The sequence below is a fragment of the Abramis brama genome (genome assembly GCF_963993115.1).
Source record: "Abramis brama genome assembly, chromosome: 6".
Lineage (NCBI taxonomy): Eukaryota > Metazoa > Chordata > Actinopteri > Cypriniformes > Leuciscidae > Abramis > Abramis brama.
Genome location: NC_139968.1, coordinates 24098131 through 24117325, shown reverse-complemented (window position 1 = coordinate 24117325; position 19195 = coordinate 24098131). Strand labels below are relative to the sequence as shown.

General features: G+C 36.3%; 1 long non-coding RNA gene across 1 annotated transcript; it reads right to left on the bottom strand.

The window, feature by feature from the left end:
• Positions 1-615: 615 nt before the first annotated feature.
• Positions 616-8091, bottom strand: LOC311085424. The gene is made up of 3 exons (XR_014606821.1): positions 7917-8091; positions 6797-7390; positions 616-1477 (listed from the first exon to the last, which is right to left on the bottom strand). It is a non-coding gene; the product is annotated as an uncharacterized lncRNA (long non-coding RNA).
• Positions 8092-19195: the final 11104 nt, after the last annotated feature.

The window sequence follows — 19195 nt, the reverse complement described above, 5'->3', positions numbered from 1 at the left end:
GTTTGACTCGATGTCATGGTGCAAAGGACCCTAGGTTGATTTTACTCCGAATCATCCCTTTAAGCATGAAAATAACTAAAGGAAATTTATATTTGCTGAGCAAATTAAGCCAATTAAAACGATTCATATTCTTTTGGTTTCTCTACCTAATACATTTAAAAATTGCAAATGCAGTGAAAATACAGGTATCGGTATTGGACTTGTTCTGGAAAAAGTGGTATTGGTGCATCCCTAGTATGTAATAATAGGAATTAATAAATGTTCAAGGCTGTACTGTTGCCTCACAGAACTTCTGGGTTCCTCCAGATGCTGGCTCTTTCAGGAACCACTTAAATGTTTACAGATCTCACAATAACCTTTTTATAGAATTTGAGTCCCTCTAATTTCTCCCAAAGCACTTTGAGGCTTCATGGTATTAAAAAAGGTGACTACAGAAATTAATAAAAAGTGCTCACAGATTCCCCCATAAGTTCCAGCAAGAACTGCCAAGACTGTCAATGGTTCCACCAGTAACCCTACTATAGGTGAAAGATCTTTGAGGATACATTTTGAAGTTCCTTGAGTATCCAACAGGATATTTGAGGCACCTTTAGCAAGAGCACAAGAGCACATGATGAGGAATAACATCTTTAATAATCCACTCAGAGGGCAATACAAACAAGATGCACAAAATAAACCAACCGCTATGCGGAAACGTGACCAGAACAATGAACACAGAGAAGTCTGGAACCTAAATGCAAAGCAAATGAGGGAAATAATGACAAACACTTGTGATGATTAATTAATCACCATGACAACAGATAAGTGATGGAAAACTGAAACAAAGAACATGTGACTGACAAAACAAACCAAAAGTCCATGATAATGACGTACTAAACAGAACCGTAAAAGTTAAAGTGTCTTAAGTGATTATGATTTTCTCTTCACATCTTTTTTTTTTTGTCTTTGGAAATGTACATTGTATGTTTTTTTCTTCTTTATTTTTACATTTTTAAACAGGATCGTGTTGCAATTCGCAAGAAAACAAATGGATAATAAATCTATTCATGTAATATTGACATTTATTTATGTATTATTGTTTTTTCATACAAAGTTGTATGTAATATACAGATAAACAAATGAAAACAATACTATGTACTAAAAGTTACATGAAAAGCACTTTGATAATCTATATTAGTCATAGACGATTAGATGATCAGTTAAAGAATAAACACATTGAAACAGAAATGAAAACTCACTCTCACAAATCAGAAATTAATCTCAGACAGCAGAAGAGAGCATTAATAGAACATATGAACACGAGGTGATAATTTCATACACTTTGTGGAACTTGCAGAGCAGTGGTCTCAGTTTCTGCGACCCCCTCTGATCTTTGTTGTCTTGACACTGAAGTTCCACTTCTGTTGTTGCCTTTACTCATACACAATATGATGCAGAGGATGCAGCAGGAGACCAAGGCCAGGGCATAACCTATTAACTTTATAAAATAAAATAAAAACGTCATGATCATTGAAGTCAATAAATTAACTAAAAACTATACTATGCTATAAGTCATATGTATGTTGAAGGGTTAGTTCCCCTAAAAATGAAATTTCTGCCAATAAGTACTCACCCTTATGTTGTTCCAAACCCGTAAGACCTTTGTTCATCTTCGGAACACAAATTAAGATATTTTTGGTTTCTGATCCACCCATGACAGTAACATCATTGCAACTTTCAAGGCCCAGAACGGTAGTAAAGACATAGCTAAAATCTACGTCAGAATCTCATTCATAGCTCCTGTTTCAGCATCACACGCATGTGTCGTGGTGCTCACGTGAACAGCGTCAGCCAATAATGAGCCGGCGTTCTGACGTAGAACCCGGAGATGCTGCACTGTGTTTACTACATGATCAGAGTAGCAGACTGACATGGAAGAGAAGGTCACGTCTCGTCACATCATAACATTAAGATTAAACCATTGTAGTCACATTGACTATTTTAACTGTCTCAACTACCTTTCTGGGCCTTGAAGTTTGCAATGAAGTTGCTGCCTATGGCTGGTACAGAAACCTCTCGGACTTCATCAAAAATATCTTCATATGTGTTCCGAAGATGAACGAAGGTATTACGGGTTTGGAACGACATGAGGGTGAGTAATTAATGACAGAATTTTCATTTTTGGGTGAACTAACACTTTAATGGTTTAGGATCACAATTGTTTTTGTCAAAAATAATGACAAAATAATAATAATAACAGAAAGGAATCTTTCCCTGCAAGTTCTTTTGGAGAAATTTGCTACCTATTAACAGATTGTACAAAAAAACAGGTGGATTTCACTTAGACTGAAATGCCAACTATTTGAATGTGCTGTCCGGGTTGATTTAGTAGCATAAAAGAGACAAAACACCCCATTCTACTTTTTATGGAAAACCGGTGACTTGAGTTGATTTCACTTGACAAATTACAGGGTTTTCTGTCCAATTTTTTGGTTTAAAACGTTTTTTTAACAGTCCAGAGATTTAATTCTCTACCTTCACTTAAATGTAATAAAACAGTCTCATCATTAGGCCTTTCCGTTGGATTATATATTTAATGATATAAAATATGTCGTTTTATGGCGAGCAGGACGAGACTGAGGGCCGTGGGAGAACGGCGCGAGTGTGAGATGCACCGTATCTCGTATCTCTCACGGAGGAGCGGGAATTTTCTTAGCAATGGTAAAACGCACATCAACCGATCACTTGTTTAGCGTTCATGTAAAAACTACATTCAGATTCACCAGTCGGAATGAATTCAGTTAGATTGAAACAAAAGGTGTGCATGTAAAAAATGAATGGCAACTGTAGAAAGCACAAGCCGAATCCCGGACATTTTGGACGATCTCGACGGCCGGACATGTCTGGGAAAAAGAGGATGGTAACCCTTACTATTCAGCTTTCTCCACAGAACAAGAGTCTGTTAGCTTAGCTTCCAAAAAAGACGGCTGACACTATTTGTACATTCTGTGAGTGAGATCCCACTCCCTATGGGCGGGTTGAAAACATGCGGAACTAGCTCCTACAACAGGCTGTAGTTTCTAGCCTCTGGCCAAAAAATCCTCCGATGACGCAAAATGCCGATTTTTGCGTCATCAGAGGATTTTTCCAGACAAAAAAATACATATATCTCTCGTCTCAGGGGGATATGAGGGAAGGAAGCACGGTAATTCGATACTACAGATTTTCTACTGATCCAAAGCTTAATGCTAAATGCTGAAGTATCCCTTCAATCTGAGGTCACAGTAAAATTAATGTGGGAATTGGACACTTGGTGGCACTATAACATAAAAAAAACACATAAAAACTGCTATAATACGCAACCGTTAGTCCGATTGACTTGAAAATTGGCATGGAGTGTCACGCTATGTTTTAGACCTTATAAATCACGCAACGTATCACACATATACACAATATTCATATCATATATTGAATCTCCTCATTCTGAACAACGTTGCCTCAAGAGCCACTGCTGTAAATCAAATGATTTGTTAAATATTTTAGATTATTTGAAAAATCTACTTTTTCTAACTCTTCGTAGCCGTTTGTTCGATTTGCTTGAAACTTGACATGCATCATCTAGGGACTGTAGGGATTAAACCGTTTAGCAGATACAATTTTTATCTGATATGGCCCATTGTGAGTAACATGTCTATACAGTATATTGTGTGCACAAAGTAGAAACTTTACAAAACTGTGTACATGTGGATACATTTGTGAAGAAACATGCCGGGTTTCATGGATTTCTGATGCTCGGAGTGCTCACAGTAAATTCTAAACTATCAATTATTACAACTGAAAGAATAAGGCTGTAATACTGCTGTTGTCAAACAGAGGGACCCGCAGGATAGCATTGGCTGACAAACAAATGCACTTTTTTTTTTTTTTTTTGTGCACTGGTAATGTAGTTTGATATTATTAGATCACAAAGAAATATGTGAAATGCTTATAGACCATTCAAATATGGTCTATAAGCATTTCACACCAATGGCATATCCCAATAACATTAAAAACGTGTTTGTGTGTGTGTGTGTGTGTGCGTGTGTGTGTGTGCGTGTGTGTGTTAGTCTGATTAATGGAGTTAACATGGAAAAATTCCATTGATTTAGTGGAGACTACTGTTGGAAACCAACATTTTTAAAAAGAAAGTGAGCCAATGAGTGGTCCTCTGTTGCCATCTGCTGGTTATAATTAGGGTTGTTCCGATTCCGATACTAGTATCGGAAATGCCGCCGATACCAATAAAAATTCTGGCATTGGTATCGGCGAGTACATCTACCCATGTACCGATCCGATACCATTTTATTAAACAATAGTTATGCACGCTAGCTTTGCTTAACGCTGCAAATCGGAGACCAATTCTTCTTCGCTGCTCTAAACAGTGGTTGCCACAAGCAACCACTGTTTAGAGCAGCGAAGAAGAAATGAAAACGCAAATTTTCAAATGTAGGCGCGCGGCAAGCGCATAATGTAAGAGACGCTGGCGCCCAACATCAAATGGCAAATGTAATGAAAACGGAACAAAACTGCGCTACTCCTTATTTTGTGCTTCACGGACCATTAAACAGTTTGGAACAATGCAGCACAAGCTGATCGTGATCAAGCTACACTGTTACTACACAGCGCTCAGAGGTCCAGTAAAGAAAGCATTTGAATTCGCCACTGAAGTAACTTAATAACATCGCTGCGAGATCTAGTGAGAAGCATTCACATTCTCCGTTATTAACGGATCAAACAGCGCTGACGTGGAAACCAGGAACATTGTGCTTTCAAGTAACGTTACGTTGGTTTTATTTTGACATTATGAATAAAATTGCTGCCCTCAAATGTTAATCTGAAATAAAATAAACCTTTGTTTATAACTAACGTTACTACAATATTACATTTCATTTTTTTATAAGGAGCTGTTTTTGTTTTATATGTCAAGTATAGCTCCATCATTGCTCAAAGTAAAAAATGATCATACTTTATGATGTTAGTTTTAATAAAAAATAAATGAATAAAAAATGTAAATCAAGGAAATTTCTCTGCCATTTCTTTCTTTTTGCTGTATTGAAAACGTACCGAACCGTGACACCAGTGTATCATATTGAACCGAACCGTGAATTTTGTGGACCGTTACACCCCTATTATTCATATATAATTTTTTAGATTCCTAGATTTATTTGTTGCACATTTTTATACAGTTATATTGTAAAACTAAAATAACTTTTATAAAATAACTCTACCAATTCATACAGGGCTAGTATGAATTGCAGCTGTATAGATACACACCCAGGTATCGGATTAGTACTCGGTATCGGCCGATACCCAGAGTCCAGGTATCGGAATCGGTATCGGGAAGGAAAAAAGGGTATCGGAACATCTCTAGTTATAATCATAATTTTGTAATTCTTCTTACTAATAAAGTAAAGTAATTTTGCATTCATATTTAGACATTATAAAAACACTATTATAACACTTAAATTTTCTTGTCAAGATTCATCTTTGTTTTTGTTCCTACTTTATCTTTGTTTTTGTTCCTACTTTCCCCTGTGTGAAGTTCATGTTTACTTGGTTGTCATAGTTTCTGAGGCCTAGTCCACACGTACACAGGAGTTTTTCCTCTTTCGTTTAAAAAAAAAAAAAAAAAGATGAAGCGCTGTCAAGAGGAAGCCAAATAACCCTAACCGTAAAGCCATGTCGGCCAATCAGAAGTCTGAAAAAAGGTTATTACCGGTTCCGGTTGGCTAACAACATGGTGTCATATGCAGTGGCCTGCATAGTATTACAGATTCGCCTCATGTAAACAAAGGAGATAGCGACGCACAATCTGACGTCAAAAAAAGGAGATAACAGCGCGCACGCCGACTTCACAAGGCAAAATCTCCGGTTTCACCAACTATACGACAACATTGCAACCGGAGTTTCTGAAAATCTTCACCCTGGCAGGAGTTTTCAAAAAGGTTTGGTTTCAGTGTCCTGATACGTTTGCGTGCGGATGAATGTCCAAACTGTTGCAACAAAAGTCGCTGTTTTTTAAAATACCTGTGTTCTAGTGGATGGGGCCTCAGTATGCCCTCGGTAGTATACCCTTGTTTGTCGACATGGTTTCTGATTAATTTATTGATTAGTTTCACCTGTGTCTAGTTCATTGCCTCATTTTGTTTTCATATATACCAAGTTTAGTTTAGTTCCATTTGAATGGTCAGTGTGTAGGGCTCCTGTGGGTTTTTTTGGGGGGGCCTTCCTGCGGTACATATTGAAAATATCCAGTAAAACAAAAAAGTAAACAGACATGAATAATTATAGTGCTGTCAATTTAAAATGAAGACCATTTCATTTGTTATATCCATCAATCTATCCATCTATTCTTTAAAGATCTGGAGTCCATCCCAACATCTCTGGCCACAGACAGACATATATTAAATAATTAAAACAATTTTTGAAGGCTGAAATAAGTGATTTCCTTTGGAAGTCAGCTGTCCCTTTTGAAACCAGCATGTATTGCTAACTTTCTTCATCAAATCCAAACTATCATCCACATGGGCCATTTATGCTTGGACCCCGATGATTGCCGCTCTATTTTGATTCCCTATATTTTTGTTTTCATCTTTGTGAAATGGTAAATTACCCAAAATGGGGAAATATGTACAATTAGTGATTTTAAGGTCCTGTGTTACAGATTTCTTATTATTTCAGTTGGAATATTATTAGGTCTGTTGATCTATTTCTGTTTCATTTATCCTTCCTTGACAAAACTTAGGAATAGAGTGGGGTAAAAATACTTGGTATTTACCTTTGATATATTGATTTTCTCTTGTGTGGAGATATATTTTCCAGTCGTATTAGTTCCTTGGTTTGATTCAGGTTTGCACCAGCTCACACAATTGGGATGAACATCTGTATCACAGGTGTAGTGTCCATTCCAGTTTGTCAGTCCACATGCAACATAATCACCATCAATGAAAAATATACAGACCCACAGTAGTGATGGAATTAAGCGAATCATACAATGAATTTTTTTTCCACTCTTAGATCTTCCTGTGTTGTCTTGTCCTTCAGACCATCCACTGTTATTTTGTTTTTGAAATCTTAAAAATAGATGCATCATTAGCCCAGCAAAGAAACCAGGGACAATTACGATGAGGAGTGCTATAACTTGGTTCCACAAAAAACGACATGGGCATGCAAACTTTACACCCATAAACACCTGAAAACCTAGTAACAAAAAGCTCACTGCAGCGCTCTGGATAGTAATTTTGGTTTTTTTTTTAATAATTGCCATTTTCTGAGGTTTATACACAGTATAAGTAATAAGTATATTGGGTGATCCTTTTGGTTGCTCCTGTTCCTTCTACTTTATGGAATGTGATCCAGTCCACAGGATGCCCTGGAATAAACAGAATAGCCTACTATTATAAGCACATAGAATAACTGAAATATAAATAATGGACAGATGCCCTTTAACAAAGAAGAATATTATTTTATTTGCATCAGTAATCGAATTAAATTCATTTTCATTTTTGAATAGAAAACTACCATAAGAATTAGGTGAAACGTATGCCTTTAAATTTGTGTTAACCCCTTAAACTATAGCTTAACCTCAGGGTACTTCTAATGGTACAATCCCTTGTAATTGTGCTGGTTCAAATAGTTCTGGGTACAAATAATCTATTTGCAAACCTGTTTGCTCTTAAAATTATTATTTAGGGTAAACCTTACACAACGTTTTTCTATAATAATAAAATGAACATTTCCTTTGACCTATAGTTGCAAGATTTTTTTTAAATGTAAATTAAAGTCAAATTATGTATCTTTCTGCATTTTTTAGTCTGCACTGTGAACGATGTCTCAATGGCTTCAATAAAAAAACTGTTTGTGGTTTTGGTTCAGTCAGATTATAGGTAATGACTTACTCTTATTTCGGCTCGTCTTTTCTGTTTCGATGAGGTGTTAGTGCATCGTTCTGCTTCTGAATCAGCATTTGAGGGTCGCTGTGCAGCAACTTTAAACAGGAAAGAAAGGTTGTGAGAGAAAAAAAACTTTTTTTTTCAACTACACTTGCCCCACTCAAGCTAGTGGGTTCTCTCTCCTGGAGTCCGAAATAAAAATACAAACACATACACAGTTCAGTAAAAATGTGCTCTTCTTCAGCTCTTTCAACATTTTTCATTGGTTTTTGAATGAATGAAGACATAAAATTATTAGGGAAAGAATGAGAGAGGAAATGGAATCAAGGCCAAGAATCAGACCTGCATCTCTCATATGAGCAATTATTTGGTATTTGTCTTCATATTGCTATGTCATCAATCTGCATTTCTAATCAAGGTTTCGGATATCGATCAAACATTTAATTATGCAATTAGTTACAACCAAGTGTCTAAGAATATATGGGAAAAATATTAAATACCTATTTAGGACTTTTAATAAAACAATAAGGTATGGGTTCACCATTTCCTTAATGCACGACTTCCTCTCTGCTTTGCTCAGGTCCTTGTGCATCTCTTTCTGAGATTTCTTCCTTCTGTACTTGTATCCTTGGTCTCTTCTCTTCAGATTCTCCCATATCGTATGCTTTAAGTCTCCCTCCTTCTCTTTCTGTCCTTACTCTGGGAACTCTCGTGCAGTGGTTTCGATGGTATAAGATGGTACTTCCTCCTTCCATTTGAACTGTTGCTGGAGTTGCTCTTACCATTGTTGTAGGGTCCCTCTCTCATGGGCTCATTCCACTTTCTTCTGTATACCCTCAGGTATGCTTGGTCACCTGGCACATTTCTTGACATGACACACCACCAGCATATCCAGTTAAAGAAGTCACTGCTTGCCTACTGATATATATAAAATGAGGGACCAAACAGGTAATAATAAATAGTGAATATATTATAAGCCTGAATATATACACGTAAATTTAAATATATAGATGCAAAAGAGTACTGAATCTCCTGATCGAAGAATAGGCAAAAAAAAAGAAGCAGAAACAAAAATATACATGTTCAGATATTCATACAACAAAATATTCTGGGGACCATGAAACTTCTCGGGTTATGACTGTAAAGGCCCGTTCACACCAAGGACGATAATGATAAAGATAATGATAAAGATATAGTTCTAAAAATCTTTCTCAATATTAAAGAATAGCAGTGTTCACACCAAAGCTGCAACGATAACGCTATAGAGAAGCGATATCGTTGGGATCACTTTCGTAACTATTTTTTTCCCAGCTGTTAAACGATAAAACACTGAAAGCCAATCAGAATCCATTCTAATTCATGGGCGTTCAAATGCAATTAAAAATGGCAGATGACATTGCAGAGAAGTTAATTGCAGATGTCCAGAAAAATCCACCACTGTTTGACAAGTCAAGCCCCTTTTCAAGAAAATGAATATGGAAAACAATCGTTCATACCCTTTGAATAAATGGTGAGAAGTATTCCCTCAGGTGCCCAGCGCTCATTTCGACAACATTGCCTTGCTTCCTTTAAAGTTGCGGTGAAAAAGACTAGGGGTTGTTTTTATTCCACTATAATGACTACGTCAGCTAAATTCACTGTTAGATTATTAGATAAATTACACTAGCTTTACTCAAAACATGGCATGCTGAGTACATGAAAAACGTGTTCAATGACGTTGTACAAACCGCAGCACTCAAGCTTAGTATAAACAGACCATTATCATTCATTGGTGTGGACGCAAATATCGTTAAAGTTATCTTTAAAGTTTTCTTTAAAGTTTTCATTCTTGGTGTGAACGGCCCTTAACCCTGGTTCCCTGAGAACAGGGAACAAGACACTGCGTCCTGAGACACTATTGGGGAACTATTTCATGCCAAGAAATGGCTGTGACTAAGCAAAAATAATGGCAGTTTCAACAGAAATGCCAAAAAAACACTCACCCCTACTGGTCACACACTAGGCTGTCATTGACAGTACTCCCTACGACCACTGCCCGAGCTATCAAGCCTCCCTGAGGAAATACCTTCTTATAGTAACAGAAGGAGTTGACAACCAGCATCTTCACTTGGAAGGAGTTCCTTTGAGGGAATAGGGCCAGGGGGCCGAAAGGAGACCTGGCCAGTCACTTTTAGGTGGACTTCGTGTTAACCCCCAGAGCCGCCAGGGAGGCTGTCCTGCTCTGACTTGTGGCCTATAACAAACAATCTGTCTGTTTCCGTACTAAAGCCTCCTACCATACTTGCCTCATGAGAGGGACTGCAGAAGAGGCAGTAACCAGCTCAGACCAGACAAAGAGACGGGCATCCTGGAGTGCAGGAATCAGCATAGTGCTTTCCAAACCCTTACAAAGGGAGCTACTCCACTCAACCCTGGACCTACAGAGTGTTTCTTTTTCAAAGGACTATGGAGACTGGTTACTCTACATTGGGTCCCTAATGAGAGGAGTACCTCCAGCTCTATCAGGAGCTGATCTACCAAGGGGGTTCACAAGAATCTCCCGACCTTTTAGATCAAACTCAGGGAGCGAGGTTCTCTATTGGGTGATCCTCTCAAACAAGGGAGTACCTACAAATCTAAAACACTGATCTACCTCTCATGAAAGTCCTTCAGCCTTCTGACCAGATTCAGGGAGCGAAGTACTCTACAGAACGACCCTCTAAACGAGGGGAGTACTACCTAGGCTTGACCGAGTAGAGTGCCGACCAAGCTCTAGAGCTAGTACCAGGGAGGCTCCTGTGGAGTGTGCAACATGATGCAACTCTAGGGAGCCGGGATACTAAATTAGCTAAAATGCTAAAAGCCTAGCTCAACCCGGAGGATTGCCTTTAATGTGGCCCAAGGAGGGCGAGCAAATCAAATTCTAGCAGAGATAAACTTTCCTCCACAGTGTACAAATTATTGTGGAAATAGTAGTAGATTCAATAATATAATTGCTATGCAACATTTCAGTTTGGTAAATATAGCCTATTAAACATGTAAGCACTATACTGTAAAACGCAACAATTACCTAAACCTGACAAAGTAAACAATGACAGAATAATAAGGATTTCCCGATAACGTTGCTTTCACTGGTCAACAGTGATAAAGCTAAGGTAAAGCTAAGAGTGGTCCAGACCAACCTTCCGAACGTATGACTTACAGAAGGTATACTTAACTAAGAATGTTTCGGGAAACACATATTAATGATAAGGTACAGCTTCCTGTTCCAGAAATCCAGCCCTGGCTGATAAAATAGACTCTTGTAAATTGTTGCAGCTCCGAAGCGAAAAGCTGATATGTGATGCACCTGCTGCTTATTTATACCCGTACTGCGGGCTGAGCGGCAGATGCAGATGTGCATTGGCTTGTTTAGTTACACTCAAAGTAAATTGGTCTTTCTAGCAAGAGGTTATTGAATAATCTTAGTGGCATAGGTTTCAATGCTCAATGCTCAGACTTAATTTAGATGTTACACTACTCAGTGCTCTGACTTTGGCTAACCGTTACATTTCCCACAAGTGTTAATATAACAAGGAAAAAATAAATAAAATATTACTGCTTCACAATATCATCATGTGACGTTAAAAACCTTTAAATGGAGACATTCTCTTACCCTTACAAAAAAAGTATACTTTAAGTTAATTTAATTAATTATATTTAAGTAATGTTCAAGTGTATTTTTAAGTATACTTTATGTAGTACTAATTTTAATGTACTAGAAGTATACTTGTAACTTTTGTAAGTGTACTATTTCAATGGTTTGAACTCAACCAAAACATCTTTTCAAGATGCACGTGGAAATTCAGCTGATCCTTGACGCAATCACGGCCAGCATGCAGCGCAAAGTTGATTTTGCGCTAACTTGTTTAATATTTGATGTTTTTTTAAATGCTGTAGATTAAGTAGCAAATGAGATTCACTGAAATGATTTAATATGTTTTGAGACAAAGGTCTTTCAGTTTTGTTTAAGCTAATTAAAGCATCAGTTTTTCAATAACAGAAGAATATGTCAAAGTATGGTATTAGGGGCATACGATACGACCCCAAGAATTATTGTTTTTATTGTTAATAATTAACATCATAATAAATATATTTAGTTTTCCATTTTTCATGACATGGTTAGATTCAGATGGTAAATATCATATATCAAGATGGGTGTCCACCTTAGAGATACTCACTTATAATTAAACTTATAATGTAATTTATAATGAAACCATCATATTTAAAAATATGATATTAATCATATCATTTTATAAAATAGCATTCATTGTTACTACTGTGATGATCATTAATGATCATTCTGATGTGACGCCCCTTATCTAGATGATGCCCTTTAAAAGGAGCCATTCTACTACTCTTCAGGGCTCCTCCTTTTTTTGTCTTTTCCTTTGTTACACTTACACTGGAGCCACATTACATTACATTTCATGCTTACATCGTACTCTACATTACTGATTATACTGACACCACATTTCACACTTGTTTGGTTTAGTTTTCTGTTCAGTTAAACAACCTTGAGTTAAATTTGACTGAATGCACGTTTTAGTGGCACTCACTGGACATTTCACTTTTAAACTGAGGCAAAAAGAAGCAACATCATATTTTGCAAAAATGTCGCCCCATGCACAATATATTGATTAATTATTATTATTTTTTTTAATAAAAGCACTACTGAAATCCACATATTAAAAGAAAAAGTTTTAGAGATTTATTAACAAAAGAAAGGAGATATGGGGATAAAGGGAAGTATATGGAATAAAAATCAATGACGGCTGCATCTCTAACCTTCATCAAGTTGGAATAGACTACAGTACTTCAGAAAAGCTTGCAGATGAGACAAGCTGGCACTGTACCTAAGGTGCAGAAAAACCACACATCCTGTTATAGAATGGTAACCGTCGTTCACACAGACAGAGAGAAGAAATGTGACCCTGGACCACAAAACCAGTCTTATGGGTATTTTTTTTTTTTAATTGAGATTTATACAGCATCTGAAAGCTGAATACATAATCTTTCCATTGATGTATGGTTTGTTAGGATAGGACAATATTTGGCTGAGATACAACTATTTGAAAATCTGGAATCTGAGGGTACAGAAAAATCGAAATATTGAGAAAATCACCTTTAAAGTTGTCCATTTCTATTGGCGATAGTGCTGCATCCATTCACAAACATAAATGTTTTATATATTTAAGGTTGGAAATTTACAAAATATCTTCATGGAACATGATCTTTACTTAATATCCTAATGATTTTTGGCATAAAATAAAAATCTATAATTTTGACCCATACAATGTTTTGTTGGCTATTGCCACAAATATACCCGTGCAACATAAGACTGGTTTTGTGATCCAGGGTCACAAATGTGACGGTCTAAACTTCTTCCTTGTGTCCTTAACTTAACTATTCTGATTTGTGAAATCTTTCACAGTAGTGTTTTGCTCAGTTAACCCTTTCTTTTATGATTAAATTCACTATTCTGATTTCTGAAAGGTTTCACAGTTTTGTTTAGTTAAACACGTAAAGTGTTGAGTGGGAAAATATTCCCAAGTCAAGATGTGCCAAACTGATAGACTCGTATCCAAACAGACTGAGTGCTGTAACAAAATCAAAAGGTGCTTCAAATAAATATTCAGGGTTGTGCACATTTATGCAGTTAGTTATTCCTTCCAAGATTTTTTTTCTTTGTAATGTCACTGTGGTTTTCACTGGCATTACAAAGGTTCTAATTTCTACAATAAACATGCACAAGTTCTGATATAATTATCTTTGTTTAATTTTTTTACATCTCAAAAGCAGCTGTTTTAACAGGAATGCGTTGACTTATATCCACTGTATGCAAAAACTATATAAACTGTGCATTCAACAACAGAGATGATAATGGTTAATCGAAACAAAAGTTAGACATCTCAATTTGAACTTCAGCATTTCTATTTAATTCTTTCAAGAATATAGAAACTATCAAGAGCATAGAAACTTAATAACATCCGTAATGTTTCATTATCTTTCAAAGGTGGCATGTATTTGCATTAGCATCTTGCATCGCGTGTGTAGCCCTATAGGCACGCATGAGAAAAGCTTGCTCTATATAGTGCAGTAAACCACACATCCTGTTATTACAAAGAAACAAGACAACATACATCTAAACAGAAATGAACGTTGTACCTTGGCGAAAGTTTAAAACTCTCTATTTATTAATATTTATAACATTAAACAGTTGTTTGACATGTTGTATTTAGGCAGACGGGTGCTGTACTTCCTCTTCCAAGCTGCTGAGAGATGTTTGTCGTGTTGGTTCATCATGTTTATTCAGTTGCTCCAAAGTTTTGCACTTACAGTCGTTATAAATGACGGCAGCCATGACGGAAACACACAGGACTGACAGTAGAGCTAAAGCTGAGAGCTAAAAAACAAACAAACAAACAACCATACAGTGATAAGATGGAATAACAGTACTGATATTCATCAAACATGCCTTCTTTTCCATTTAGTTTTTTGTCATTGGTTTTTGCAGTTAATAGATTTAAACCATATACAACTTACATTCAACCTGTTATATAGATAATTTAATCTTTAGCTGTTATAATATTGGCAATTTTTAGGAAAAGTAATTAAAGTTTTAAAATGGTCTTCTATTTCATTGAACAGGGTTCCTCAAATCCAGGCCTGTAGGGCCACTGTTCTGCAGAGGTTAGCTCTAAACATGATCAAACACATTTGTATTCAACGATTAAAAACTGCATAGTAGTCCTTGTAAGTGCTGAAAGGTTTGTTTTGCAATATGCAAATAAAATATAACATGTTTTCAAGTTGTAGTACAGTTGCAAAAAAAACATTGTGGGTTGGTTTTACTTTCGGTTTTGACTGCATATTTGAAGCGTCTGGTCAACTTAAAGAAAAACATCAATGACAAATTTCAAAAATAAAATCTGTGATGAGCATATGATGCAAATCAAGACTTTGCAACAGTGGTGTGTGTATGGAGTGTTGAAATAGTGTTTGAGTGATGAACTGCAGGTGTGTGTGTAATCAGTCCCAGGTATGAGGGCCTATGGGAATTGTAGTCCGAATAGTAACACTCAATATTCTGGTGAGAGCGCCCTCTGGTGATCCGGAGGAAGCGGAGAGGAAGCCTCTACTGTAACAATGTGAATAACTAGAGGTTGCAGTGGGCTACATTGCTACAACTACTTCAAGCATAATTGAAGATGATCCATGTTGATCTACTACTGCATTTAAAATAAAAGCATAGATATTACTGATGTCAGGCATAGAAGCAATCAGGGGGTGAAAAGGAAATTTTGGCAATGTTTCTTTGTTGTTTTACTGAATTGTGCATTATCCTTGGGTACTAGTAATAGTGAAGTGTAAATATATAAATTTATTTTTGTTTACTGCCAACACTGGAAATTGGATAATGGCAAGTTGTTGCAGTTTCATCCATTATATTTATTATTGTTCATAAAACGTTGGTTAGTTTCAATCCTTGATTCTGATTGGTCAACAGTGCTTTATTCACGATAAAACACGGCTATGACCGCTTCACCCAATGGTTCTATGTATCACTACAACACCCCTAGCAACCACTCTTAGCAACTTAAACACATATGCGATCTCATTGATATTGTCCATTGAAGCTACTAGTGCAAAATGCCCGTGCAAAATCAGTTTTTGTGTGTGTTTTTAGTAATTGTTGGTTTGGTGCCCGTGAAAGAGACTGTGAACGCATTGAATTCAGGGAGCAGGCTAGGTTACTACAAATGATGGCCGTGAATAAAATATAATATTCAGAAGTAAACAGTGTAGCTGACAGAGTGTTTATGTCAGAATGTTTATTTTTAAACCACAACCTTCTAAGTGCTTCTTTTACCAATATATTTAAGAAAACGCTATATGCTTGAGCTTTGTGAATAGGCAACTACAAATGATGCCCGTGAAAGAGACTGTGATCGCATTGAATAGGATGTGTTTAGTTGGTGAATAGCATATTCATGACCCCTTGTAATTGTTACATGTTTTTATCTGGTTAATTTAACTGATTTCAATGTGTTATTTAATCCTTCTTATTTTTTATTATTAATTTTCAAATTCACTGCCCTTGTTTAAACAAGTTAATTTCATTCAGTGAAAAGTAATTAGAAAAAAATAAGTTTAATTTAATTTCCATATAGACTGTAAAATGAATACGCTATATCTACTCAATAAAATTGCGCAGATTACAAGCAATATTATTAATTAAATTTAACACATTAGAATTGAGTAATAATGAATCAAATTAATTCCTTAAAAGTTAACCATTTAAAAAAAATTTAACAAAAATATCTGAATAACAGACAGACGTCAAAGATTAATTAAGAACTCTTTATTTTGTATTGCCAACATTGAAGACACCTGATGTTAACAAGCAGAATCACTGAAGGAGAAAACCGTAATGTTAAAACCGTAATTTTAAGTTACCATCACGGGGAACAGTGTGTGTTTTAGTTGGGCTATTTACCCTTAAACCATTAACTTTAGATTTTGTTTGGCTGCTGTACCTGAATTATAACAGCCAGATGAACAAATAGAAAATGTGATCTGAGGGTTTTGGTTGTGATTTAACATTATCATTATTTCACAATCATTTGACCTGAATCACTGAATTCATACAGAGCCCAATTTCTGAGTTAGGTTTACTTTATTAATTATGGCAGCACTGTCCTTGTACAGCATAATATTTTTAGCCTTTTCAATGAAATCCATATGATCAAATCAATTAAAAAAAAAACTTCAAAAGAAAGTTTTTATGTAGGCACACACAGACATCAAGAATTCTCAGCAATGGTGACAAACAGATTACCCCTGATCATAAGCTCATTATTTATTCATGCAGCAATGCATGATGGGAGCCATGAATGAGTTTTGATTGGTGGCACCCAGAATGCACTGCAACATGCTTTATAATTGTCACCATTGTTGAGATTCACAGGCTGATTCTTGAAAAGATTTACTAAATTCAACTCAAAATAGATTAGCTAAAATTATGAATATAATTAATCTGAAATTACTTATAAAATATAAGTACAACCAATTTACAAAATATAAGTACACTCAAATTAAAAAAATATATATCTGGATTTAGATAAATTTATTTCGTGCAACCCCTTGACATAATAAAATTAAGTAAAGTCAACATAACATTTGTTTCAGTGTAGGCTACTATTACACATTAGCGATAACGTTAAGCGCACCAGAATTAAATATAATATTCAGAAGTAAACAGCATAGCTGACTTATAGATTCAGTTAACATCCACAAATGAATATGAATTACATCCACAATGAATTACATCCACATCCGTCGATTCAGGGAGCAGTGCAAAGTGCCCGTGCAAAATCAGTTTTTGTGTGTATTTTTAGTAATTGTTGGTTTCTTGGTAAAGAAAACTATAATATTCAGAAAGAACCAAACTATAATATTCAGAAGTAAACAGTGTAGCTGACTGAGTGTTTATGTCAGAATGTATATTTTTAAACCACAACCTTCTTGGGGCTTCTTTGACCGATACAACCCTCTAATGTCAGAATGTTTATTTTTAAACCACAACCTTTTAAAAATGATATATTTAACAATATCTTTTGCATTTCTCATCCAAACAACGTCAAACTTGGCACTGCACTTACTCGTGCCCATGGCAAGACACCTGTCGAATTTGAAATCCATCGGACTAACGGTTCGTGAGATATGCGGTTAACAGATACACACACACACACACACAGACACAGACAGACAGACAGACACACAGACAGACAGACGTTTCTGTAATTTATAGATAGATAGATGGATAGTGGAGTATTGTGAGAGATCAAGAAAGCGAGTGTAAATTATTACCTGCATTCACAGTAGACATTGCATTTTCCTTCAGGTCAGTCCTATTCATAATACAATATTCCGTTTGAATGTCCGCTGCAATATCTTGTCCTTTTAACAGTTAGCCGTTAAGGGGTTTTCCTGTGTCATCTGTCAGTTGCGTCTTCCTTCTCTGTGAAAACAAGTTTGAGTCTTTTCAATATAAAAGTCTTCTCTACCGACTGACTCATTCATAAGACAGTCTTTGCCGCCATCTATTGGCGAAATAATGTATGTAACTTCTGTTGCTGTTCACGGTCAGGGACTATTTTTTCCAGCGGAAGGAATGCTTTTAGTGATTTTACTTCATGAAAGTTGCATAGATAAATATTTTTCGGCTTTAATATTTGTATTGTATGGCAACCGTTTTATAAAAGCAATAAGGTACTCGAGGCAAGTGCTGTATCGTGAATAAGTAACGGCTGAAGGCTCCGCTTCGCGTCGTGCCTAACAACGCCCTTCAGCCGTTAGGCTACTTATTCACGATACAGCACAGCCTCTCGTACCTTATTGCTTACTTATACAAAAAAGCAGAGAAATAATAATATTATATATGACAGCATTTCTTTAAAACATTTCCATATCAGATGGTCTCACAATACCCATCAAAACCTAATACAATATGGGGTATATTTATATGTGACTCAATAAAGTTTGTTGTCCATGATGAAGAGAATTAGATATGTGTAGAAAAAAATGTAAAAAAATGCACATTTCAAATGGTTGTAACTCCGTAGTGTAAGTCTGGTTAGTGTATCAAAGAAAACATCAGCAGGTCAACTGCTTATGCTATGTTTGCTAAATAATGTTGGGCACAGTTTTCAGACATATATGGAAAGCTGGCATAAAGGTTTTTATTAAAAGTGCTCACAGTAAAATATCACATTTCAGCCTGTCACATATGTCATAAAGGTTTGTTCAATAAACATATTTAGATATCCAGTTGTCCATTAAAGATATTATTTATTTAACATTTATTGTTTCATTACTAAACGTTCTCTTACAAGAGGTTCTCTCGTATTGCGTAAGAAGCATACGCTGCGGGAAAGTTATCTTTCTTCGAGATCTGAAGCCAAAAAATTATCCTTAAATTTGTATTCATTGTCAACGCAATGCGGCAGCAGGCAGACCATGGCAAGCTGTATAAGCGTGCTCATTGGTTGCCCGGCGGCAACTGCTTAAGCCTACCAGTGAGCCCTGTGTGATGTCACACCCTATCAGGGCGCTTCGCGCCCTCCGCACCCTTCTAACCGTCAAGGTGGGTGTGGCCAGTGTGTATATAAGCAGGGATCGTAGGCTAAAATTCTGATTTTCTTGTCTTCAGCGAAGCTCTTCGCATCGCTGGATCTTGAGAGCCGCCGCCGTTGAAACCAGCG